Source organism: Macrobrachium rosenbergii, unplaced genomic scaffold (assembly GCF_040412425.1).
Source record: "Macrobrachium rosenbergii isolate ZJJX-2024 unplaced genomic scaffold, ASM4041242v1 13908, whole genome shotgun sequence".
NCBI classification, from domain to species: Eukaryota; Metazoa; Arthropoda; class Malacostraca; order Decapoda; family Palaemonidae; genus Macrobrachium; species Macrobrachium rosenbergii.
In genome coordinates, this window is record NW_027100725.1 from 3525896 (window position 1) to 3553221 (window position 27326).

The following is a 27326-nucleotide window of genomic DNA, read 5'->3' on the forward strand; positions in this document are numbered from 1 at the left end:
GTCCATCTCTTAGTCTGTTGACGAATAATCTAGTTATAGTCGTGGAACATCGAGAGAGAGAGAGAGAGAGAGAGAGAGAGAGAGAGAGAGAGAGAGAGAGAGAGCAGTGTTATAGGTTTCAAAGGTCCCAAATATTTTCGTCTTTTGAAAATCGAGGGTTTTCCTTTAGGATAAATGGTTTTCTATTGTCTCCTCCACTCTAGACATGAATATATTTATATAAATAAACAGAATTCACTTATTTTTCAGGATTACTTGATCAATATTCTGAGAGATAATCTCTCTTCTCTCTCTCTCTCTCTCTCTCTCAGACGCCATTCGATGAGGCGTTACTAACGTTGAAAATCATTCTTATCAGTACTGGGTTATCAGTCTAGACCCTGTTGAGAAAACCTCGATAATTTCCTTCATAAATCTTCTATATTAATGTTGTATAAGTTAAATTAGCACTGTTGTATTCTCTGTTAATAATCAGTGGACGTTGTTTGTGTAATTAGGACAATACTCGATGTATTAAACTTAGTAAGAGCATAATAAGGACTGCTTGGGTCTAGAGATGAAGAAAGCTTCAGAGGAAGTGATAAAGGGACTGAGGAACACCACATTCACTCTCGACCTTCTCGCTTCGGAAATAAGGGCGAGTTTTCTTCTTCGGGTTGAGGGAGGATATCGTTATCTCTCTCTCTCTCTCTCTCTCTCTCTCTCTCTCTCTCTCTCTCTCTCTCTCAGGAAATAGTGATGCAATATCCTTCACAGATCGCGTGCTCTCTCTCTCTCTCTCTCTCTCTCTCTCTCTCTCTCTCTCTCTCTCTCTCAGCCACTCCAGTTAGTACGCGTTACTCAGTGACAGAGATAATACGCCTTAATCAAATTCTGGGACTCAGCAGAAAGTGCATTTATTGAATTGAGTGTGTGAACATAAACAGTAAGAAGAAGAAAAGGAAGAAGAAGAAAGAAGAAGTAGGAGAGGAGAGAAGAGATAATAAAGAAGGTGAGATGTGCTTTCACTCTATAGATGGGAATCATTCAATCAGGTTCACTCTAATTAATATGATTCATAGAAAAGACGTTATTATTATTATCATTATTGTTATTATCATTATTTCTGGAGAAACTCCTCGTTTAGGCAGTTAATGTTAAATGAGACTGCTGCATCAGCTGCATTTAATTTGTATAAAGTCTTCTCTATTTTTCTAATTATTGCTTTTTCTCTGCTACTTAATCGGGCGGGTAACGTTCCGACGTTCAGGAGGGAAAGAGTCAATCGAAATTCAGGGACTCCATATTATACCCCTGTGTTTAAATATGGAGGACATAATCTGTAGAGTTTTCTACAATGTCTCTATTTGTCAGTTAGAGTATACAGTTCTTTCGCCAACGTTCATCTCAGTTCCAACTGGTATGATCACGGCTGAGGGTAGGAGTAGGTAGATGTTGATGGTTGTTGTTGTTTAAGATTAAGCCAGCCTTGTGCTGGCACGGGCTCTTGCTCCCGGAGCAGCCCGTAACTGGATCGATCTGTGAAAATACAAAGAGCAGTGCTTTTGGCTGTCAGGTGGTGAAAAAGAAAGAGGATGAGAGGCAGGATTGCAATCCCTTCGAACCTTACGGTACCCATCTGTAGGAGAGAAAGTTTGATAGCAGTGAGTCCCAGCATAGTGGGAGGGGGATCAGAAGGAAGAGGAAGAGAGCTTCTCTTTGAGGGAAAGGTAGCGTTAAAAAGAAAGAAAAAAATTATACTCATATACATACAATATACATACAAACATATACACGTACATTCACACATACATATATAGAGTAGAGTTATATATACCCATATGTGCACATACACACACATGCACATGTGTATGCATATATAAACACCTGCATATACATAGGTAAAAATATATACATAAAGGAAAAACTCATATGCAGAAATGGGTTTCCGATGTTGTCAGGCTTTCTCTTTTACCTATAGGAGTTTTTTTTTTTTTTTTAATTGGAGATGGGAGGACATCAGGAGATTGCCAAGACCTAATACACACACACACACACACACACACACACACACACACATACACACATATATATATATATATATATATATATATATATAAAGCCAAAATGTATATATACCTGTATATGTATATACACTCATATGTGTGTGCATACATACATATTACGATCTCGCCTCTCGAGATCGACAGGTTCTAAACGAAACAAGCAATTGGGCTGTAATGACTGACGAGAGGTGACAAACAAAGGAGGGAGGAGCAGAACAAATACAAAAAGTTACCTTAATATTAGTTTTATTACAAATTAGTTATTTACATATTTACAGTGAGTCAAGGTTCTGGGTGGGAAAACACACGAAACAATGATTAACATACATAACATTAAAAAAAAAACAAGTCAAATGAATCAAAACTTTTAAATACTGTAAGTTAATAGTCATATCACACAATTAAGGAGCAAAAATAGACGGCTCAAAATAGCACTAAAAGCAGCATACAGTAGTAACAGCAATACATGAAAAGTATAGTAAATGACAGTGGGGAGCATAATAACAATTAATAACAAACTCGAAATAATCAGCATAATAATAATAAGCAATCAACAGTAAAAAAAACAGGTAGCATAATACAATTAAATTAACAGCAGAGCAGCATAACACTGATGCACAAAGCAAACAGGAACACTTCCTCAAACAATGAGGACCACAGTCCAATGCCGGACGATCAAGACAGAGCCGATACGACAACCGCCTCGTCCCTATGGCAGTACTACGTCCTCCTTTGATAACGACGACCATGACAGAGCCAACACGGCAACCATCTCGTCCTCAAAAACTCTCCACTGCTGCTCTGCTGCCATGACTGATCCTCAGGTACGAATACCTGATGCTGCTACCCCAACTAGACTCGCTGCTGCCCTGGACCACCAGTCGTTTCGCCCTCCAGAACCTGACTGACGAAGTTTGACGCCATCCAACAGACGCCAACTCGCCAGTAATTAAAAGCAAACAAAAACAAAGGAGGCAACAATCCACTAAGGGAACAATGGACAAACGATTGTTCCTAACATACATATACAAACACCTACACACATCTACTTAATATAATATATATATATAAATGTATATATATATCTATATATATATATATATATATATATATATATATATATATATATATATATATATATATATATATATATTATAATAGCCCCTGACGTCTGCACAGTGCCTCCCCCCAACCCTATTTTACCCCTTTTTGTTTATTGAGAACCGCATGGCCGATCGTATTATCAATATTCCGATCTGTCCCTTTTTTTTTTTTTTGCCTGGAACAGATATTAAGATGACACAGATAACAGGGGCCAGGAGGATATTTTGTCCACTCCCTTAAGAAGATTAGCCCAACTAATCTTCTTCAATGGACTTTCTAAAGGAAAATTAAGCTGCCTGAATTGTCTTACCTCCGCAGGGAACCCAGGAAGGCGCAATGGAATCGCTGCCCACCTGGTGCCATTGACTTATGCTTGCACACGGCCCCTACCCCTGGCCGCATGCCTTAAAAGGAAGAGAAGCAGTTAAAGTTAGTTAGTTGTGGAGCAGAAGACATGAAGTAAGAGTCTTTGAGAGACAGTCCTCCACGTGGGTGAGCGGTAACATTGCTGAGAAGATTTTCTTTCCCCGTCCGACTCCCGACTCCAGACTCCAGTCTCCAGTCATCCTCGAGAGGACTTCCCTCGTCCTTATTTCGTCAGAGACCAGCTTCCCCTAAGGTAAAATGGAGTAAAGACTTTTCGGTCACGAAAGTTTGCCCTTTAGAAAGCCTGGAGTACCAGCATTTCATTTCCGTCCTTGTGCCAGTTTATCCCGTGCCATTTCCAATGTCCTGTGTTCGAGTGTAAAGTGGTCATTCATTCCTTGAGTCTTTGGCACCCTCAGTGCAAACTCGAGACTTGTTCTCTGTTAAATTATTCCTTTACTGGCGTGTAATGTGTAAATCTCTCTTGCAGAGGGACCCATTCGCAGTCGACTCATCTTGGCCTGTGCCTCGCCTTTAATCAAGACCCCAGTAGAAGGATCTTCAGGCGTTGCAAGCCCTTTATCAAGTTACTTATCCATTTTCCCTTCAAATGCTTGCTTTTGTAAATATAATTCTTTAATTTATCCCAAGTGTTTACATAACATTTCCTTATGAAGTAGAGCCTTCAGCTCCTAAATTATCCCCTTTTCTCATTTTTTTATGATTTTCCTTTATGCAAGTCCGAACTCCAAGGGCAATTAAATAAAGTTTCCATTGCCGGCCTGTAAAATACCATAAACCCAGGGAAATACGTATATATATATATATATATATATATATATATATATATATATATATATATATATATATATATATATATGTATATATATATATATATATAAACCCAAAAGCTCTAACCCAGAATGGGTAGTCTTTAGTGTCCCACTTACTGTTTTACCTGAGGGGTTTTCTTTTACCTGGGAAGTGGGCAGAAATCAGGAGATTGCCAAGACCTAATATAATTATATATATATATATATATATATATATATATATATATATATATATATATATACTGTATGTATGTATAGAAGAAAAATGTATATATACCCACATACGTCAATAAAGTCCACAGGAGAAAACAGAATGAAACACTCTAATAGCTCGATAATTTTGCCTTCCACCAGACCCCTTCAAGAGCTTTATTACAACTAAACAGAATAAGTACACATATAAATATCACAAACATTGTTTCCCCACAAAAAAAAATTAAAATAAAAGAACTGTTGTCAAGGTTAAAATTATGTTGTTTAGATGATAAACAAATGGTCAAGAATTAACAATTCAGAAAAGTTAAAAGAGAGAACAATTCAACGATTTGGTGATAGGTCATTTGAACTGTTGTGAAACAATGTGAACGAATAAAGGGTCTAATTGATACATGCCCTGACTAATGTTAAAGTTTTTTTGTTTGCTAAAGTTTATGCAAGCCGTTTCTAACAAATTTTTTTTCATCATATCTTCTTCTTTGAATAATATTTCAATTTTGTTCCGAAGAACAGGACAGCCACAGTTTTGCACATGTAAATTAACAGCGCTGTTTGGAGTGTTGGGAAATTCTCTGATTAATATCTTGTCCGATTTGTCCCAGGTAGAATTTGCCACATTCACAAGGTATTTTGTAAACCACACCTTCTTGTTTGGGGCTGTTGCAAATGACTGTCTTTCCTATTGTGTTGGGGAAGAAAAGACTACTTTAAGGTTTAATATTCTTAAAGGGTAAACAATATCACTGAATGAAGGGTGGAAAGGGAGAACCAAAGTATTACTCATATCATATTCCTTTTGGTGCTTGTTCTATAAAATGTTTGTTTAGCTAGGAATAAACATTCTTCTGTTTCCCTGATTGAAAAGTGGTTTTTTATGCTAATTCTGGTGATATTGCTGAACTCTTCGTCCAGATACTCCGGGCTAACTAGTCTAAGTGCTCATAGAAAATGAGATCTCAAAGCCATGTACTTAACATTACGTGTATGAGTCGATTTTGCATTGATCATTAAGTTGTTATTTGTAGCTTTTCTGTGAATTTTGAATTTCAGGCCATTGTCTGTTCTTATTACATTAGTGTCTAAGAAGTTTATGGAGTTATTTGTTCCTTTCTCCATAGTGAATTTTATTGATGGTACTAAGGAGTTAAGATCAGTTAGAAATTGATCAATGTTGTGGTTTTACTCCAAACTGTAAAAGTGTCATCTACGTATCTAACCCAGTAAACATCATCTGGCAATATGCTATTGGAGAGTTTTGATTCCATGTATATGTTTGACAGCACTGGGAAAAACAGTTGCCCATTTGCATTCAAAGTTCTGCTTATTCAAAACATGTATCTATTACACAAAGTCTAATTAATTTTAAAATGTTTGGAACAGGTATGAAAAAAAACATATCTATTTACCCCACAGATCTAAAAGAGTGAATAAACTTTGTACATCAAACTAATTAATGACAATTTTGGTTAATTTCTACCATTTAACAATTGGAAATAAATGCCCTGTCTATGGATGTCCCGGCTCATACATTGGTTTGACCACTATGAAACTGTCGAAGTGGATTTCACGTCACGCACAAGAAGGAGCGACAAAAACCATACTAGAAACTCACACCAGGACGTCATCTCTCGTGACAGAATTATCAAAAACACCTCGATAATTGGGAGAGCCCCAGACTCGCGACGTCTACGACTACTAGAGGCGCTCCTCATCCAGCAACAGAAGCCTTCCCTCTCTCAATACGACGCAGGAGGTGCTCTTCCTTCCTACAAATATAAGGAGGACAATAATACCAGGACCTGCGACCGACCCCAGAACGAGCAACACCCCCAGCCGTGAAACACCAGATTAGACGAACAATCCTGCCACCAATGGGAATAGGCGTAACGTCACACACCGCCCAGTGATGCCACGCCCCTTCCCCTCCAGGAAGCGAGAGAGAGACTGCAGCAGCAGTAGTAGCGCGACCTTCATGCCTGAAAAGTTGGCTTGAAGAAAACTTTCATCAGCCAATGGGAGACCAGCACCCCGCCCTGGCCGACTAAAAATTCAGCAAGAAACCCCTGCCCAATGCCCTTGTGATTCATTCATTCGCATTCAGGCATCGAGACACGGTCGCAGAAGGTCGTCGCACGTCTTCCTGTTTTGCTGAGCTCTCAGTCCTCGCCTAATTCCGGCACTGAATGCTCCAGCATCAATCTCCCTCCCCACCCTTTTTCCCCTTCCTTGCCCTGCCCTCGCCCTGACTTCTTTCCTCTTTTTATTCATTTACTCATTATTGACTTCATTGATTCAACTAACAGGCTCTCTTGTGTACAGCAAGACCCAGAGCCATCTGAAGAAGGCTCAGCATTCTTTGCAAGCTGGCATATTACAGGCCCATTTTAATAAGAAAAGGAATAGGCAATCATTAGCACCAAACTAGATTCACTAACCACACCATATCGAACTATTAAAAACTCCCTTCCCGTTGTGGTCTTAAAACCTCCCCTTGACCACCTCCTCATTAACCTCCTCCTCCTCCACATCCCCTTCTCCCACCCCTTCAAGTGGCATAAATTTCTCCTATCCTGCTTGGCACCCCATTAACCCCTCTCTCTAGGTTTGGAAATAAAGTTTCACCTGGTAATCCCCTGAAATTCTCTTGTCTCCCTTTTTTATAACCTAGCATCTCCCTGTCTCCCACAGGATCTCTAACACTGGGTCATCTTAATGCCATTAGAGCAGTTAGTTGGTCATAAAATTACACTGTGTAGTAGTAAAGTCGTTTAGTGGTCAAATAGGCCAGATAGGGCTATAATTTCATTCTGTTTTCAAATCTGTTATCATTTTTATAGATTCAAACTATAACTTTGACTGGGGCCTCAGGGCAGAGGAAGGACAACTGAATGACCAGACACTCTTCTGTCTCTCCCCCTCTCTCTTTGAACTTGAACCATGCGAAACATGGACAAGGAAATGGATCAGGATTGATGCCTCTGGGAGAAGGGCAGACGCTGACCAGATGGAAATAACCACAAAAAAATAACCTCAAAATCTATAAAGTAGAAAACACTAGGGAGGATACTGAAGTGACGGATGAATGGATCAAGAAACAAGTTAAGAAGAAAAAAGCTCTTTGAGAAAGACAATTTGAAGGAATTGACCAGACCCTGAGTCCATAGCACAAAGGACACTGGTAGGAACAGGTCTGGATGATTATGTTTGCCCACTCCAAGAAGAATTGGCCAGAGTCGTTGAGAGATGCAAGCTTTACTGCAAAGTTGGTTTTCATCATGGAAGACAAAATCTTAAAATAAAATGGAAAATCAGGAAAGCAGGGTCAATGCAATTGAACAAGGACCCAAAAGCAATTATCATTCTAAGGACCAGTCCTTTAGCAAGAGGCACCTAGAGAAGAACTAAATGAAAAGAGCAATGCATGAGGTGCTACTCCCATGCATGAAGAGAAGAACTGCCCCCAAAGAAAATGCTATAAAAGCCTAACTGCAGCAGAATGAACATAGATCCACTGATTGAAAGAGTGCCTTACTAAAATGTGTGTCTTGTAAAAAAAGGACATCCAACACTTGTCATTGTCCTCACTCCACAGAAGAAGATTGACAAGGAATTTTTGAGAAGGGAGGAAGAGAAGGGTCAAAAGGAACTTGGAACCACTGCAGATGCTACTATGAATGACCCAGAGGTTCAGAGCATCAGCAACCAAGCCAGTGCCAATTCCAAATTCAACCAACCTGCAGCCACAGTAATCTGAACATAACAATAAACACTGCAGTGCATTGATGGCACAATGTGAATGAGGCTGCAGTTTCTGGTACATTCAGAGAACTCTAGACAAAATTTATGCAGCAAATGGACACACTGAAGGCCATTGGCAAGGGGTCATATCTGCCAAGGAAGTTCAAGAAGATAGGGCAGGCCCTGACCCAAGGAACAGAAAAGGAGACTCAAGCCTTCAGAACCAGACAAACCAAGAACCCAAAGAAAGACCTAATTCCCAAATGCCACCAACTAGAGGAAGAAGGTTCTAACCTCTGAGAATGAGCTGGAAGAAGCCAAAGACAAGAAGAAGAGAAGAGAAAGCAAAAAGACTGAGATCATCCAATCCAGAACCGAAAAAAAGACCAACAAATGTCCAGGTAGCCAAGGAAAACCTCTGAGCAAGAACAAACAACTCAAAACGACATGAATCAGCAGAAATAGGAAAAAAAGACAGACAGTGAAACTAAAGCCATAATCGGAAAAAATACATCAAGTGAAGGACGATGATAACATTGAGGAAAAATCCAAAGCAAAGATGGGCCAATGATCTTTGGAGTCCACTCCACCCTAAAATTACATATATCCAATGACATACCGGATGAAGAAATACCCAAAATGATATAACCCCACATAATAACCTAACTCATCCAATCACTAACCCTCACCTTCCAGACCCATCCCCAAGACATCAACTTCAGGTTACTTCAGTCTAAGGATCTTAATCATTTCAAGGTCACTGAAGAAGTTTAAACAACAGAACTTAATGGAGACAAAATGAAGATCTCAGCTGGAATATGAAATGGAGTTTAACAGGGCAGACAGCTCCCTGAACGCAGCCTGCAAAACTGACTCATAGCTCAATGTCATCCTGCTACAAGAAAAGTTGCTAACAAAATATATGGAGCAAAATTTAGAAGAAACATATAATGAGCAGCATTACCCCCAAAGTCAGGAACTAACCTGGATTAGACTGTGGGATGATTATCATGATTCAATACCAACAGCAAAGAATTCATAGGAACAACCCATCTTCCTGTCAGAGAGGACATATGACAATCCTTCAAAAAGAATGCCAGTTATTTGGAGTAGACATTGCTGGGGAACCAAAAATTGACATCCAAGTAAGGACCTCATAAACAGAAAATAAATAGCCAGATCTTGGTCCTGGGTTGAACTCCTGGGCCCACATGCAGACCTGTTTGCTGGCAAACAGGCAGGCACACCAACTGTTATTTCCTGAGATTTTAACCCTGACATCATGTTACCATCCCCAGTCAACAACTTTAACCAGGCTAGAGGGGATAGTGTTTGCTCTGGAAGAATTTGGGGAGAGCGGTGATGATTCAGGGCATGGGATGGTCCGGACAGTACATTTCCTGAAAATGTGAGGGGCCCTACAGCTCTGAGGCACACGTGAAATCACAGAGTTTGTTCGCCATTGACACATGGACTTTCAGCGACCACTTTGGTTACTTTAGGACAGGGTAATTTTTGTGTTTTTCTCATTTCCTATGTAATTTTTGCGTTTGAATCATAAGCTTTGGAATAGTGAATATGATAAAGGAGCTGATTATGAGTTTTGGGTGTGAATTTGCATTTATGACGAAGATGATGTAGCTATTACCCGCCTGTAATCTACAGGGTTTCAGTTGAGGGTGTCATCAAATGGTTATGATTTTGGGGATGATTCGGACACTCAGGTTGGGATGATCTAAAAACAGGTACAGGAAACCATCCCTCCTAGCAAAGACCTTTACTAATTATGAATTCCAACAAAGAAACAAAATTCTCACTAAACAGAGTTATATTTTGTGTATATGCATTTATTAGCTGACCTCATTACCAGGAACTTATACAGACACTTCAAAAACCCATCATAGAACAAGAAATTACAAATTAAAATGTGAATATCAAATCTGGATTCCATTTCCAAATCTTCACCAATATTACATGTTTTTCAAGAAAGTGGAAATAGCTGCCAGGGCTTTTGTGAAGATAGGCCAAAGCAACTCACCACCCAATCCACAAAGGAAGCATGAAATACCTCAAGAACATTAAAAGCAAGAAAAATACTTCTGTTAGAACCTCCCCTGACAACTGATGAAGACCTTCATCATCTTGACAGCCAGATCTTAACAATAATTCTTCTGATATCTCAGAGCAGAGAAGACAAAGAAGTGGTTTTTATTGATAAAGTCCCAGAGGAGGGAGATTTTGTTCTTGTTGGGACAATCCAGTAAAAGGTAAGCAAAGTCTGCAACAGGAGGCAAATGAATCAACAATTTACACAGGGTGATTGAATTTCAGGTTCCTATTTAAGATAATCACAGAAATTTGAGGCTAATAGTTTTAAACAGACCTTGAGGATGAAGCAACTATTGGTAAAGCAGTAACTGGACACTCAAAGCCAGTTCCAAATGCCAAAGGATCCAGGGGTATTTCAAGATTTTGTTTTTCTTTTGCATGGAAAAGATTCGTTAGGAGAAAAATATTTAAACACAACAAATTTCAAATTTGAGACGATTTATGTTAAACAGCTATATGCATACCAGAATAATTTCAAGTAAATTTTGGTCATTTAAGAATGTCCTCAGGATATTTCAAGTTTAGTTTTGTTTTGAAGGTTTCAATATTCTTTAAGACTTTATAACTTTTATTCTCAGCAAACATCGTAGATTTTTTCTGTCTACATTCACTAAGGAGAGAATAATCTTTTAAGGTGATTATGATTATTTCAATAAAACACTATGTTTGGTTTTCTGTTTCTGACTTGAAGGTCAAATGTCAATTATAATAATTGTCCATCATTTCATGACTTGAAAATCATCACCATGGGTAGGGAATGATTCGGACTATTTCAACATCCTTATGAAGATAAATAGCTCCAACTAGCCTCAAAAGTAGAGATTTTACATTTACCGGTAAATGAGGATGATGAGCTACACATTGGGATGCCAGGATATCACTGCTCCTTAAACTCTGACTTCATAGAGCAATTAAAAAAATGTCCGAACCATCACTGCTCTCCCCAAAATGGCAACATGGCCAAAACAAAGCCAGCTGACAACAGATAGCCCAAAAGCCTCCACAACGACCACCAAGGGATAAAGGATAAAAGTTTGCAGAATGGGTGGACTGGAAAACTGGTTCAGGGGTAATTAAACAAGCAGCAAGGAACCACATCCCAATTAAGTACTTAAAGGAAAATCAAATGCACCTGTTGCCAGCCATCACCTCAAACTTCTTCAATTTTAATTATATTTTTATTGTCCAAATAACAGGATACACATATGAGTCCCTTCAACCTAGCCTGACAGTTGCAGAATGAGATAACTGATGGTCAAAAATCCTGCATGACAAACACTGGAAGGGATCATCCAAACAGCCAATGATCTTTATGGCCAGCCAGTCAAATTCTGGTGCATAAACCCTTACTAGGGAAGGGAGGAAGAGTGCTCAGGCTGGTAGAAAACAACAGGAAACTATATGGAGATGAAGAGACTGAAACAGCCTTCAGGCATTCTGGAGTAACACCTTTCAAATAACTGAAGAAGAGAATAGGAACTATGACAGAAGCAGGAGAGAGTAGAGGAGGCATTGCAGAGGAGAAGAGATGACATCATACCATATCCCAGAGTAGATACCAGCAGGATAGACCCTGACAATCCTATGACAAAACCAGTGGAACTAAGGGAAATTAAAAACATCTGCCAAAAAGGAAAGAAAAGAAAAGCCCTGAAAATCAAATATTAATAAAGAAATCATGCAACAACTCCCAGATGTCATGCTAGATTATATTCAATGACATGGCAAATGAGACTCTAAGCATGGGATACTATCCTGACCTGTACAAGACAGGAGTGATAAGACTGATAAACAAACCAGGAAAAGATTCCAAGGAGGTGAAGAACTATAGACCAATAACCCTCCTGGAACTCCATGGGAAAAATTATAGAGTCGGTTATCAAAAACAGGCTGGTCAAGTTCCTGAAGACAAAGAATTAACAAACAAAAACCAATATGGATTCACCAGGGGAAGAGGAACCCAGATGGCCACTTCAGTGATAGCGAAACTATAGCTATGTTTGCAAACCAAGGGACATGGATGCAATGTGGTCTCTGGAGATACTGCAAAGGCCTTTGACAAAGTGTGGCACAGTGGCCTTAAATTCAAACTGATGGAGACCACTATTCCCAATCTTATACTGAGGATCCTGTGCAGCTTATTGATAACAGGAAAGCACAAATAAGAGTGGGGAAAATCACTGGGCCAGAATTTCCACTCCTCAGTGGAGTGCAAGGAAGTGTACTGGCCCCAACCTATTCAACTTTTATACTAGAGATGTCCCTGCCCCTCAGCTGGCTGTTACCAGATTATCTTGCTGGATGACCACACCCAAATAATTACTTATCCAAACAAGAGAAGTAAACAGATGTTAGCCTGAAAACATCAAGAGAAATAAAATAGTCAAGGGTATGAGAAGAAATGGAAGATATCTACCAGCCAAAGAAGTTCCAACACCTGTCTATGCAACAATCAAACCAGCAGATGTAACTGTGGACAATAAACAGATCCCATTCAAAAATAGCATCAGCTACTAGGAGTCATTTTTCCAAGACGGGCCTAAAACAGCGCATGCTGAACTGCTTAAAAATAGCAGAGGCCACTTCCAAAAGAATCAGGAGATTCAGGGCTCTTTCTACAAAAAATTATCTGATGCTATACAAAACTTTGGTGAGACCACAGCTTTACAGCAAGCCTAGCTCCAGCATGTAGGACCACAGTATTGAAGATACAAGCCCTGCAGAACAAAAACATCAGAAGAGCATACAACAGGCCCCTCCCTACTACAACACAATGAAAGAACTACGTGCAGAGAGCCAACATAGAAACCATCAATTGTAGAATCCAAGGCTGGCACAAGAATGGGACAAAACGTCAGCAAGATATAAGTGCTGTAGACAGGAGCAGAGAAAGCAATGAGGAAGAGAACATCAAGGAATTGGCCAAGAATGGCTCCGAAGATAGAAGGGCCTCAACCAGAACCAATTTACAAGAGCTAGGTACAATAAACTGTGAGCACAATTATTTATCTAGCTTGAGATAAAGCATTCAATCCATCTCTGACAACAATCAACTAACAGGCATTTCTAACCACCAGCACTATTCCATCACCTCCACTATTTGATAAAAAAAAAAAAAAAAAAAAATCATCACTTTAACCATGTTTTGACCAAAGGGTTTTGTCCTCATTCCTCTTCATGACCAACTTCACCTGACAACCATCAGGGGTCTCCCCCTCTATTTTCTCTCCAAACATCCTTTCACTTTCCTCCTTTATCACCTCTAAACTGTCTCCACAACCTCGTCTTCCACCCAAAAACACATCCCCAACCTTTCCTATCCCCAATTCAACGTTATGCCCTTTTCTCAACTGAGCTCTCTAGCAGAGAACATCTCGAGCCCTGTTCCTGACCATGGCCCACAAAACCAATCATTTTCGTCTGCCAAGGGATAACCCTGGTACACCAGTATTATGCTGAATGGGAACCAGTTCACCAGCCCCAGCAACAGCCGCCCATTCCTGATTTAGACATCAATGTTTATTGCCAAGTAGTGTCTGATGATGAAGAGTCATCTGACAGAGACAGTCTCTCTCCCATTGGAAATCCCTGTACCATCCCAGCCCCCGATGTGCTGCCGACGCTGAGTTTCCAGAGTCAGCCTCGACAGTCAACGACCCACTGCCATTGTCCCCTTCTGTTGAGGAGCCAGAGATTGACGCTGAAAAATGGACAACTGTCCGAAAACACAAGAAAACCAAGAGGAAGGTGTTTCACCTGAAGGAAGATGCCCCCTCCCAACCCCTTCTCCTGTATCCAATCCCCTGCCACCTCTTCCAAAATACCGAGTGCGTCCCCAAGGAGAGCTGACTGCCTATGGAACAGTAGCTGAACTGGAAAAGAGAAATCCACAGCTGAAGATCTCAGTGAAACCCAACCTGAATTCCTGACATGATCATCACACCGAAGACAAAGGAAACAGCCGACTCCCTACGAGCAAACACTGACTTCCAACTACTAGATCCATCAGAGAGAATTAGGAAGGCAATCATATCCAAGTACCCAACTGCCCTGCCTTTGGATCCCATTCTACAGCTACAGAACGTGCTAGCAGCCCAGAGATGCATTGGGAAGTCTGGAAATCCCACGAGAAAAGTCGTTGCCACCTTCCAAGGAGACATTCCAGCCCAAATTTTCCTTGGAGTATGGGGATCCTTCCCCACAGAGACTTTCACGCCTCAGCCTCTACGATGCTACAAGTGCCATAGATTTGGACACTACAGCAGCCGCTGCACAGCAAAGGAGAGATGCGGTAGATGCAGCAAATCCCACCCTACAAAGCAGTGCCTTGACGCTTACAAGAGGGGAAAGACAGTGGAAAGCAAGTGCCCAAACTGTTCCCTTCAACACCATGCTTGGAACAAGCGCTGCAGAGCCAGACTTGAGAAACTTGCAAAGATGAAGGGCATTCCTCCACCTCCGAGACCATCAAGATCTACTCCAGAACCCAAGCAGCAAGCAGAGATGACCAAAATAGAATCACACCAACTACCACAGCAGCATTCACCACCCAGACCACGGAAGCAGCGGCAGACTCCGAGAAGAAAAATAGACTACACACCAATGCCACGTGAAACAGTGCCAGCCCCTTTCATTCCTTCTAATCCAAACCTCCTTCCACCTCCCAAACCTGATTCTCTCCCTTCCTCTGCCCAGTTCTTACACTCTTCTCCTTCCTCCTCCAAAGTTCCAGCCAGTGCCACAACAAGCAGTGACAGTTTCATCACACTCACTATTGAAGGACTCATCACTCTCTTCGAGCAACTGATAGGAAAGTCTGTTGACAGAGAGACACTGCTGAAATATATCCAACCTCACCTCATCCAAACCTCCCAGCCCAAAGCAGCTGCTGTTCACTTTGAGTAACAGCTGCCCCTTCAAATCTCACAATAAAAAACTGTAATTTTCCTGAATAAGTGAAATCTTTGGAGCTTTTTCTCGATCTGCAGTTTTTCGAATTTCCTTCCTGGTCCCCTACAACTCAACCAGGGTTCTCTGCTGTAGAACCTTTTCTCCTACTGATGGGCACCATAAGGTTTAATAGGGTTTGTAACCCTGCCTGTCCTTTTCTTCCTTTCTCTTTATAACCACCCTTCTCATCTCGTTACAGAAACTATCCACAGTTGCGGGCTGCTCTGGGAGCAAGAGCCTGTGCCAGCGTGCTGCTGGCTGAATCTAAATCCATCCATCCATCCAATGCCCATCAACATTTATCTTCTCCTACCCTCAGCCGTGATCATACCCAGTTGGAACTGGGGGAAAGATTGGCGAAAGAATTGTATACTCTAATTGACAAATAGAGACATTGTAGAAAACTCAACAGATTATGTCCTCCATATTTAAATACAGGGATATATGGAGTCCCTGAATTTCGACTCTTTCCCTCCTGAAGATGCAGAACGTCGGAACGTTACCCCCCCGATGCAGTAGCAGAGAAAGAGCAATAATTAGAAAAATAGTGAAGACTTTATACAAATTAAATGCAGCTGATGCAGTAATTTCATTTAATATTATCATTGTTATTATTATTATATTTTTTTTATTATTATTACTATTATTATTATTATTATTATTATTATTATTATTATTATAAATTCTCTCTCTCTTCTCTCTGATTTCTCTCTCTCTCTCTCTCTCTTCTCTCAACACCCACTCTACTCTCACTCTCATTTCTTTCCTCTCTCTCTCTCTCTCTACTCACTCTCCCTTTCCTGTTAAGACAGTTGCTTCAGTTACATTGCCCAGCATTTTTGACATTTTGCACTCCCCACCAACCCCAACTTCCTGTCGGGGCTGAACTTGGACTTAAAGGGCATCAGTAGTGTCACTATTCATCTCAGCGACCTCGAAAACTATGGATTAGACACTGATATCTGTCGTTTTCAGTTATTTTTACATGTCACCCCCTTCCCCCAATCTCCGCCTTTGGTGCCAGTGATGTCTGACCCACACAATTTGGTTGAAATTGCTCAATGCATTTCAGAGTGTATGTGGAATATACACACATACATCCATTTTTATATATACAGATTGCTACTACTACTACTACTACTACTACTACTACTACTACTACTACTACTACTACTACTATTATTATTATTATTATTATTATTATTATTATTATTATTATTATTATTATTTCATGTCTGACTTATAAATTAGAATTGGGATGAACATTTTTGAAAGTATCTGTATAAATGACGATTTTTTTAAATAGAGGAAGGAAAAAATATTCAAAAGCCTGTGCTGTCAAGAGAACCATTTCTCTCTCTCTCTCTCTCTCTCTCTCTCTCTCTCTCATCTCTCTCTCTCTCTCTCTCTGTTTACTTACTATATACAATTTTCTTTCTCTCTTCTCTCTTTTCATATACTACACTCACAAATTTTTCTTTAAAATTCATCGTCATTTCTCTCTCTCGTTCATCTCTACTACACTCACAATATTTTCTTTAAATTAATATATATATATATATATATATATATATATATATATATATCTATATATATCTCTCTCTCTATCTCTCTCTATATATATATATATCGTTTGTAAACTAAACACCCCCAAAACTGACTTCCTCCAAAACTGTGTGTGAGAGAGAGAGAGAGAGAGAGAGAGAGAGAGAGAGAGAGAGAGAGGCACTTTCTACATGCCACCCCCACCCCAAAACTGATTTCCCTCACAACTGTTTGATTGAGTCCCTTTTTCCTTTATTTTTCAACAGAGAGAGAGAGAGAGAGAGAGAGAGAGAGAGAGAGAGAGAGAGAGAGAGAGAGAGAAAAAAAAGTCAAAGTTCTTTATTCCATTTCAATAGCTATTACGTCCATTTCATTACTCATTCTTGGGTAACAGAGGTCCATTCAGGGATTCATAAAAAGTTTCTACATAATAAGCAATCACAGTACTCCTGTCTAGCATGCAGGAGGTATATTGCAATGTCTCTAATATCGGCAAAAACAGAAAAGAAATAAAATTTTCGACTCTGCAACAGAAACGTGGGAGGACCAACATGTATAATGATGTAGGCACAGGAGGAATGTGATCCTTGAAGACAATCTGGTTTATTATGCTCCTCGGGATTAAACTTTCAAGTCAATAAAACAATAACTTGGCTCATATCATTCTAATACAAAGAAAATGTGGTAAGCAGAGTTTACGACCACAAATCTCACAACTTTCGCTCGGTAAGAAGAGGATATTTGTAAGTCTCCGAAAACCCGCGACAGTGAAGATGAAAACAAAAGGTTAATCAAAGATGAAGACTTGCTCATTTTTGGAGTCCATGTGCAATCAGGTGAGATTTAAAAGATGTGGTTTCGCGCCTCTTTATATCTGCAGGTAGAGGATTCCAAAATAAAGGACCAATTACATTCGTAGCCAATCAGTTTTTCAAACATTGGAGCAACATGGTCATGTTTTTGGGCACCTCCAACGGCGACCTGTTCGGCGAAACCTTGCATTTTCTTGACCTTTTCCAGTTGGGTTTTATTGGTCGAACCCCAGACCCGCAAGCAGTAGTTCAGGACGCTCAGAACCATCGACTGTACCACCATGACTCGACAGTCTGGCTCAAATCTCTGCTAAGATATAAGAGGATGCCAGTTACCTTTGTGAGTAGTGCCTCATTCTCGCATTAAAAGTCCTGCCACAATCCATGAAAACTCCACAAAGGTTTAAACTGTGTTTGATGGGACAAGTGTCACGTTACTGAATTTTATGTTTGTGTTCTCCGGGATGCGAGAGATATAATGTTTTGGTCCGAAAAAAATTACTTGTGTTTTGCTTTCATTAAGTAATAGGTAATTACTATTGAAATAATGTTTTGCAGTAGTCGATATATTTTCGGCTCTTTTTATCGTGTCATCGAAATTTTTCAAGTGCCCGGTCAGCAAAATCTGGGTATCATCGTTAGCATAAATAACAAGAAGACCATCCCGTATATATTGTGGCAGATCGTTGATACAGATCAAAAACAGCAATGGGCCCAGAATCGACCCTGGGGTATGCCAAAAGATATCTCCTCAGGAGAGAGGAGGATTGATCCAACACGAACACATTGGATGTGATTGCTCACATAATCTTCAAACCAAAAGGAATCGACATTGACCTTAGCTAATTTACTTGTTAGAATTTGGTGATAAACACTAGCAAACGTTTTGGATAAATCCAATAATAACAGGAGTGATTTTTTTATTTTCTGTATTTTCATACATTTTATTGGTAACCTTAAGTAGCGCAGTTTCCGTTGAAAGACTGGGTCTAAAACCATGTTGTTCGTTAGCTAGTAAGTGTTTTGATTCAAGGAAAGCCATTAGTTGAATGGCAATGATTTCCTCGAGCATTTTAGAGATGACAGGCAACAGAGGAATTGGTCTGTCATTTCCAACATTTCCAAGGTCTCCACTTTCGTGAACGGCAACTACGTCAGGGTGTTTCCAAGAGTCAGGGTAGTTACCTGTAACAATTGAGGTGTTGACTATAACAAGAATGTAGAAAATTATTTCCAAGGGCAGAGAGTCAATTAAAAACCAAAACGGAATTCCGTCAGACTCACAAGTGTTTCTGGGCTTCAGATGGATGTTTTGTCACAAGAATCAGTGTCGATATCAACTGGCTGAGGTCTGAATTTCTTTCTTGTAAATAAGGATGTGGAGGGCTGGTCATAATGGAGTTGCTTAGCACTGCAGATATTTTCCTGCGACCTGGCGTACGTTTTCTTTCCTGTATTAGCAAAATATTGATTAAAATCATCTGCTCTCTTCTGAGGATAAATATCTACATTTTCAAGTGACCCAGGAGACTGTTTGAGGATATTATTTCATTGATGAGATTCCATGTTCCTTCCCCTCATGTTACCCTCACATTTAGAGTAATCTTCCTTGTAGTAGTCTTTCTTCTTATTAGTCAAGACTGTCTTGACGTTTTTCTTCTCCCTTTTGTAATTATTGTCAACATTCGGGTCTTGTCTATTTCTAATTTAAATTCCTTTAGCATATTGCCTCTGAATCTCATTGCATCTTTGATTTTGATGTCGATCCAAGGGGCAGGAGGGCTTCGCACTGCTTCCGTAATAAAAGGAGCACTGACAGATGTCCAAACCATTCATAAAAGTAGTGTTCAAGTACGAACCTGGTAGTGAACGTCATCAGTAAATAAAATTGTATTGAAGGAAGAGCATCTCTCAAGAGGAGTTCACAGAGGTCATTCTGGGAACAGTTCTTGAGACAACGAATTGTCTTAACAGTTGGAGGGCGCTTCTCTCTTCTGATATCAATAGTTGTTGTTCAATTTCATGATCACCAACTGAACAAGGCAAGACATCAGAATGTGTAACGAAATGAGGTCTGTTGGTAATAATAAGACCCAAGAGAGTTGAGGAGGTAGTTGAAATACGAGTTGGTTTTGTTGCCAACCGACTCAAGTGGAGGGTTTGAATAATGTGTTTGGGAGTTTCTTCCGCTGTCAGCAACACCTTGTGAGTCTGCAGAGAAGGGACAATTGCTTCTTGACGCATAATAGTGTCCCAGTTGATATGTCATTTGAAGAAAGGGCATTGCTTAGAGTTGATATTAAGCAATCTGATGACCCCCAACCTGTTGAGAAAGCTTCCTTGGCTCTTACTATTGACACACAGACACATCTGGTCAATTTCACCTGTCCCAAGTCTAAACTGTAGATTTGTTTTGGTCACTGATACCCCATTATTTGCACTCCAAGCTGCAAGTTGATTATTGAAGTTGTTTATCATTTCATGAAACTCTTGGACTCTGAGGACCGGTGCGAGTTCACATATGTGAATGCTCATATCCTCGTTCATCTGCTATCGAAAATATCTTCTAACTGATTTTCTTCCGGTGTATCTTGGAGACCGTAATAAAGAATGCTGTACTTTAGGGCCCATTGAAATTTTTCCAAAATCCAACACTTGATGATGAGGTCGATGTTTGCTTCCTTTATTGTTCAGACTGAGCATAGATTTTTCAAATCAGACGTCTGAACCGCAGTAAGGTTAGTAACTCCCAAAAGTCGGGTTCCCTCAGATAGAGAACAGGTACTGTAGGTCCGTGAAATGCCTCTGGTGCCTGATGATGAGCAGCTGTTTTCTGAAGGTGCTTCACCTTCTCCTCCAGCGACGAAAGGAACATCATTCGATTGATAGATCGTGACATGAGCAGCCTTTGGTAGTTAGATTAATTGATCAGTTTCTAGGTCTTGGATGTTCAATTCCTCTCGAAGTTCCTCGACGCTCTTCGTAACACCTCCTGGCATTATTTCAGTGTTTGAATTGTTGCTTTCAGAATTGATCGTTCTACAATGCTGGTGTTTTTCCATTATATCGATCAGTTTTTATTTTGTAACCCGAACCTTTGTGATACCAACCTCTCGAAAATGCTTCTGTAACTCTGCTTTCCTATGGTCCGAGTGGAGGAACCCCCAAGTGGGATTGTTTCAAAACACGGGTTTATTAGATGACATTGTAGTGTGAGAATTCTGCTTGGAATCTGTAATGTTTCAAAATTCTTCGTGGGTCTTCTTTTATAGAACTATGTAAGTAATGACATCAGCAATATGTCACAAGACTATTACTGCGCATGCGTGGAAAAAAAAAATCTGAAGCCGGGAGAAAACTTCCAGTTAAAATATGACTAATTCTACAGAGTTAAAATAATAAGCGGCGCTAAATTCTCATTGCACAGCACTTCACTAAGGACAGAGAGATTCACGAATGTCAAAATGCTCTCTGGGAAGCACATCAATGCTCAAGATGTCAGGAGCGTTTTTGGTCCTATATGTTATGAATATGACGTCTGAAGAGAGAGAGAATTCCACCTCCACCCCCGCAAAACTGATTTCCCTCCCATTTGTTTGAATGAGAAACCTTTTTTCCATTCCTTTTTTCCAAAAGAGAGAGAGAGAGAGAGAGAGAGAGAGAGAGAGAGAGAGAGAGAGAGAGAGAGATTCTTCCAACATTCCACTCCCAACCTTTTGAATGAGTACCTTTCTCCACAGCTTCATTTCAACATAGAGAGAGCATTACAAGGAGTTACAAGGATTAGGATGTCTCAAAGACCTTTTAGTCCATCCGAGGAGATAATATCATGTGCTCACTTATCTCTAGGAGCAGGTTTTACTGTTCATTCACAGTGTTCTAATGATTTTGTCTAGCTTTCTTTTAAACTCTTCCTAGACACTATTGCAGTTGACAACTTCTGGTGGCAGTTTATTCCATGTGTCACATATCTTGTATGTGAAGAAGTTCCCACAATATGTGTTGTATCTCTTCAGTTCTAGCTTCCATCCATTATTTATTGTCTGGCTTTTGTTTAATGTGAAGAGGTTACTTTCTACTTTCGATATGCCTTTCAGTATCTTGAATGTTTCTATGAGTTGTCCTCGGAATGGTCGTGTTTCTAAGCCATACATGTTCAGGCTCTCTAGTCGTCTTTGGTAACCTATTTGCCTGATGGATGGAATTAACTTTATGGCTCTTGCTTGTACCCCTTCTAATCTGTTATGTCTTTTCTTAGTGTTGGTGACCAAAACTGTACCACATATTCAAGATGAGGTCTAGCTATGGATGTGTAGAGCTGCTCTTTGTGTTCCCTTGTTTCTATATTTGAACTGCCTCTATATGTCCTTGGTAATAATATCCACTAGTTTCTGTGCCTATTTTCTGTTCAGCTTTTATGCACTGTTTTGTGGATTCTAAGTCCTTGGTTATAATGACTCAAGGTACTCTTCTTGTTCTACACTATTTATGTCATTCCCATGCATCATATAGTTGGCAAGCACAGAACCCTGAGGAACTCCGCTTCTCACATCTGCCCATTCTGATTCCTCACCGTTTATTACGGCTCTCTGTTTTCTATTAGTTAGCCAGTCGTCATTCCAGTCTGCTATTTCCCCTACAATTCGTAAAGCTCTAACTTTTATCATTAGTTTCTTGTGTGGAATTTTGTCAAAGGCCTTTTGGAAATCTAAGTAGAGTATATCTATTGCTCTACTACTGTCGTAAATACCAAGCATGCATGTTATGAAAAAAAAAACCCAAGAGGTTTGATAGGCTGGATCTGTTTTGTCTGGAGCCGTGTTGGCTGTTTAACAACAGATTGTTTCTATCAATGTGATCCACAATTTGATCTGCAATTATGGGCTCAAAAATCTTGCAAGGGACTGACGTTAGACAGATTGGTCTATAATTTCCTGGCTCTTCTCTTGGATCTTCTTGTAAACTGGGGGCACATTACCTAGTTTCATCCTTTTGGAACCTTTTGTTGTTCTGCAGTCTTTCTGTAGAGTTTATATAGATGAGGAACTATCTCATCTTTTAACTTTTTAATTTCTCTTGGATGAATCCCATTAGGCCCAGGAGATTTGAACTTGTTTAGTTTTTCTATTTTGTTTTAACGTCTTCTTCTGTAAATATTATTTTGTCAAGCGGTTCTGCCCCTTCATTCATATTTTTGATAGCTGGAGAGAGGGATTGAGGTAGTGTCTTCAATTGAGAAAACACTAGTAAAAAATTTATACAGTAACTCCAGTTTTCCAGGTCTGAGTTCAGAGAGGTTTCCTCCATCATCCCTAAAGGGACCTATGCTCTTTTTACTGACATTCCTGCTATTAACATGCACAAAGAATTCTTTTGGGTTTTCCTTACAAATTGATGTAAATCTCTTATCCTCGTTTATCTCTGCATTTCTTACTAATTTGTCCACCAGACAGAGTTCTTTATGTCTGCTTGCTTCTTCTGGTGAGAGGTGTGGAGTCATTGATTTGCAATCTGTCTCTTTCTCTTATTCTATTATTTTTAATTTCTCTGTTGAGTCACTTAGGCTGAGGGTTGCCGTTTGTTTGTATTTGCTTTAATAGTTTACATCTGGAGCGTTTTTCTGTGTATTCTTCTAGAATACTCAAGACTTTTAACATACCCCTTTAGTTCTTTTAGGTCTCCTCGACGGTAGTCTAATCTCTTCAGTATATTCTTTTCTTTTTCATGGTGAATATTAATATGAAATGTAATAATTTTATGGTCACTTTTTATCTAGATTTACACCTACTGAAAGGTCAGACAGCAGGTTATCTTCTGTTGATAGGACGATGTCTGGTATGTTGTCTCCTTTGAAGGATTGTCACCCCATTGGTGGAGAAATTCATTTTTGACAAATCCTAAAGGTCTCTTTCCTTTTAAGTTTGATGAGGAGGTCATAGCATCCCAGTGTACTTGCTGCATTAAAACCTCCCATCATTATGCAAAGTTTATTGTTTATTTCTTTTCCGAGCAATGCATACAGCTCCTCGTCGGACATTTGTGAATGGTGGGGAGGTCTGTACACTAGTATTAGAGTTAGCTTCTTCCCTGAACTGCTTATACTGAAGACACTGAGAGAGAGAGAGAGAGAGAGAGAGAGAGAGAGAGAGAGAGAGAGAGAGAGAGAGAGAGAGAGAGAGAGAGAGATTTACTTCATTACACACTCACCCCCAAAGCTGATTTCCACACCAACTGTCTGAATGAGTTCCTTTTTCTATTCTTTCTTTCCAGAACAACTGCAGAGAGAGAGAGAGAGAGAGAGAGAGAGAGAGAGAGAGAGAGAGAGAGAGAGAGAGAGAGAGAGAGACCTTACCTTATCTTACAGGCCTTACAGTTTGTTCGGGTTGCCCAAGGTCCCTCAGTGTGAGGTACCTCTGATGTCTACCAGAGAATTGCTAATGCATCTTCCGGTATATTTTGCATCTTCCAGTCTTGGATGGTCTGGGATGCATCTTAGATATTTGTCGAGCTTATTCTTAAACACATCTACGCTCACTCCTGATTACGTTTCTCAGATGAGCTGGTAGCGCATTGAATAGACGCTGCATTATCGATGCTAGTGACTGGTGGATTAATGTCCTGTGTGCTTTCCTTAGTTTTCCTGGTATAGTTTTGGGCACTATTAATCTACCTCTGCTTGCTCTTTCTGATATTTTTAGCTCCATGATATTGTCAGTAGTTCCTTCTATCTGTTTCCATGTCTGGATAATCATGTTGCATTCTCTTCTCCTTTCAAGACTATATAGATTTAAGAATTGTAGTCTTTCCCAGTAGTCAAGGTCCTTAACTTCTTCTATTCTAGCTGTAAAGGACCTTTGTACACTCTCTATTTGTGCAATATCCTTTTGGTAGTGTGGGTACCATATTATATTGCAATATTCAAGTGGACTACGTACGTACGTTTTACAAAGCATAATCATGTGTTTGGCTTTTCTTGTTTTGAACTGCCGGAACAACATTCCCATTTTTGTTTTGCATTTTGCCAATATTATTGCTATTTGGTCATTGCATAACATATTCCTATTCAACATCACACCAAGGTCTTTAATTGCTTCTTTATTTGTGATTGTCTCATTATTAGGTCCTTTATATGCATATAGCATTCCTTCTTTATCACCATAGTTCATTGATTCAAATTTATCAGAGTTAAATACCATCCTATTTACCTCTGCCAATTTATATATATTGTTTAGGTCTCTTTGTAGCGAGTTCCTATCTTCATCACAAGTAATCTCTCTACTTATTCTTGTGTCATCAGCGAAACTTCTCACTACCGAGTCCTTAACATTGCTGTCTATGTCTGCAATCATAACCACAAACAGCAATGCAGCTAACACCGTACCTTGTGGTACACCGGATATTACCGCAGCTTCATTCGATTTCTCATCGTTAGCAATCACTAGCTGTTTTCTGTTTTGCAAAAATTCTTTTATCCATCTTCCTACTTTATCCACAATGTTATGTTTTCTCATTTTTTTCACTAATATATTATGGTCTACCTTGTCAAAAGCTTTTGCAAAGTCTAAGTAAACCACATCTGTATCTTTTTCGTTTATCATATTTTTATATATGCTTTCATGGTGGACTAACAGTTGGGTTTGTGTGCTTTTTCCAGGTACAAAACCATGTTGTCCTATATTAAACAAATTTTTGTTTATATTTGTTAATCGCCCTTTCAATTCTTAGAGGGCCTATAATTTTCTACTCTCATTTATTCATCTTTTTGCATATCTTGAATAAAAATTTGGGGTTTTGTTTAATATTTTCTTTTGGGTCCTTTTTCATCTGGTCCTGTCTTGATCCATTTTTTCTTTTTCTTTTGACTGTATAATCTTTTGTTCTGCATTTCTATCTTACTTTTTAGTTCCATCAGGTGTAAATTTCCAGGCATTCTTTTCTTTTGCAAGAGCTTATTTTTCCACTTTCTAATTTTTTCTGGAACAAGATCCATTTTTCTGTCTTTGGAATGCGTGACTGATGTTTAATTTTCTTCTTTGGTATATATTTTTCCACAATTTCCTCTAATATTTTATATATTTTATACATATTTTATATGTATATATTATCACTTACGAATATGTTTTCCCAGTCTTTGTTTAATTCTTCATTATTTTTGACCAATTTATAATTTTACTATAGAAATTATATTTTCCATATCCTTCCCAATTTTTCTTCGCTTGCTTATCTCTGATTTCATGTGTTTAGGAACAGACTGTTAATTCTATGACATTATGGTCTGAAATACTCGTATTATACACTATCATTTCTTTAACACAGTTCACCTCGTTCACAAATACTAGGTCTAAAATATTATCCTTTCTTGTTGGTAGGTGATTTATTTGCTGAATGTTATGTTCTAGTAGCATATCTAATAGCTTTTCAAATTGCCTCTTATCTTCTGCGCTACTATTACTCTCCTTTTTATATGTATAAATACAACCACAGTCTCCTATTCATTCTTTCCATTCTACAAAAGGAAAGTTAAAGTCTTACTTTAGGAGTATAGTCCAGTCTTTGTGATTTCTACGTATTTCATCCAATTTGTCAATTATTATGTCAAACTCTTTAGTATTAGGGGTCTGTATATTACAAAGTTCACTAATTTTTCAGATTCAAATTCTACTGCTATTAGATCACATTCTGTGTTACTGTATTTCCTTGATTTGCTTCATTTCACACCCACCCCCAAAACTGAATTCCATCTCAACTGTTTTAATGAGGTCCTTTTGAAATTCCTTCTATCCAACAAAGGGGAAGAGAGTTTCAGAGAGAGATTTCTAGAGGCAGAGAGAGGGAGTTCTTCTCATTCCTCACCACCCCAAACTAAAATTGATTTCCATCACTACTGTTTGAATATCTCCATTATCTCCTTTTTCTCTTCCTTCTTCCTTTCAACAAAGAAGAGATAGAAAAAGAGAGAGAGAGATATTTGTTTTTCCAGAAAGAATGTTTATTCACCTTCCACCTCATAACCCCCAAAGTTGATTTGCATCCTAACTGTTTGATTGAGTTCCTTTTTCTCTTCCTTCTTTTCAACAAGAGAGTGCTGACCAAGTTTTCACCCCAACCACCAAAATTGATTTCCATTACTGCTGTTTGAATGAGTTCCTTTTACTGAGAGAGAGAGAAAGAGAGAGAGAGAGAGAGAGAGAGAGAGAGAGAGAGAGAGAGAGAGAGAGAGAGATTTACCACCTTCTACCCCAACCCCCAAAGTTGATTTGCATCTTAACTGTTTGAAGAGAGTTCCTTTTTCTCTTCCTTCTTTTCAACAAAGAGAGAGAGATAGAGAGAGAGAGAGAGAGAGAGAGTTAGTCACCTTTCACCCAAACCTGCAGAAAATTGATTTCCATTACTGCTGTTTGAATGAGTTCCTTTCTCTCTTCCTTCTTTTATCCCACAAGAGAGAGAGAGAGAGAGAGAGAGAGAGAGAGAGAGAGTCCATTTACCACCTTCTACCCCAACCCCCAAAGTTGATTTGCATCATTAACTGTTTGAATGAGTTCATTTTTCTCTTTTCTTTTCAACAAAGAGAGAGAGAGAGAGAGAGAGAGAGAGAGAGAGAGATTTAC

The 27326-nt window shown here is 39.3% G+C and overlaps 1 protein-coding gene across 1 annotated transcript in view; it reads left to right on the forward strand.

The window, feature by feature from the left end:
* The first annotated feature begins 828 nt into the window (after nucleotides 1–828).
* LOC136838022 (uncharacterized) overlaps nucleotides 829–27326 on the forward strand; it is a 47377-nt gene continuing 20879 nt past the window's right edge. Inside the window, exon 1 of the mRNA XM_067102884.1 lies at nucleotides 829–991. The gene's annotated coding sequence lies outside the window, so the exon portion shown is untranslated. The remainder of the gene's footprint in view (nucleotides 992–27326) is intronic.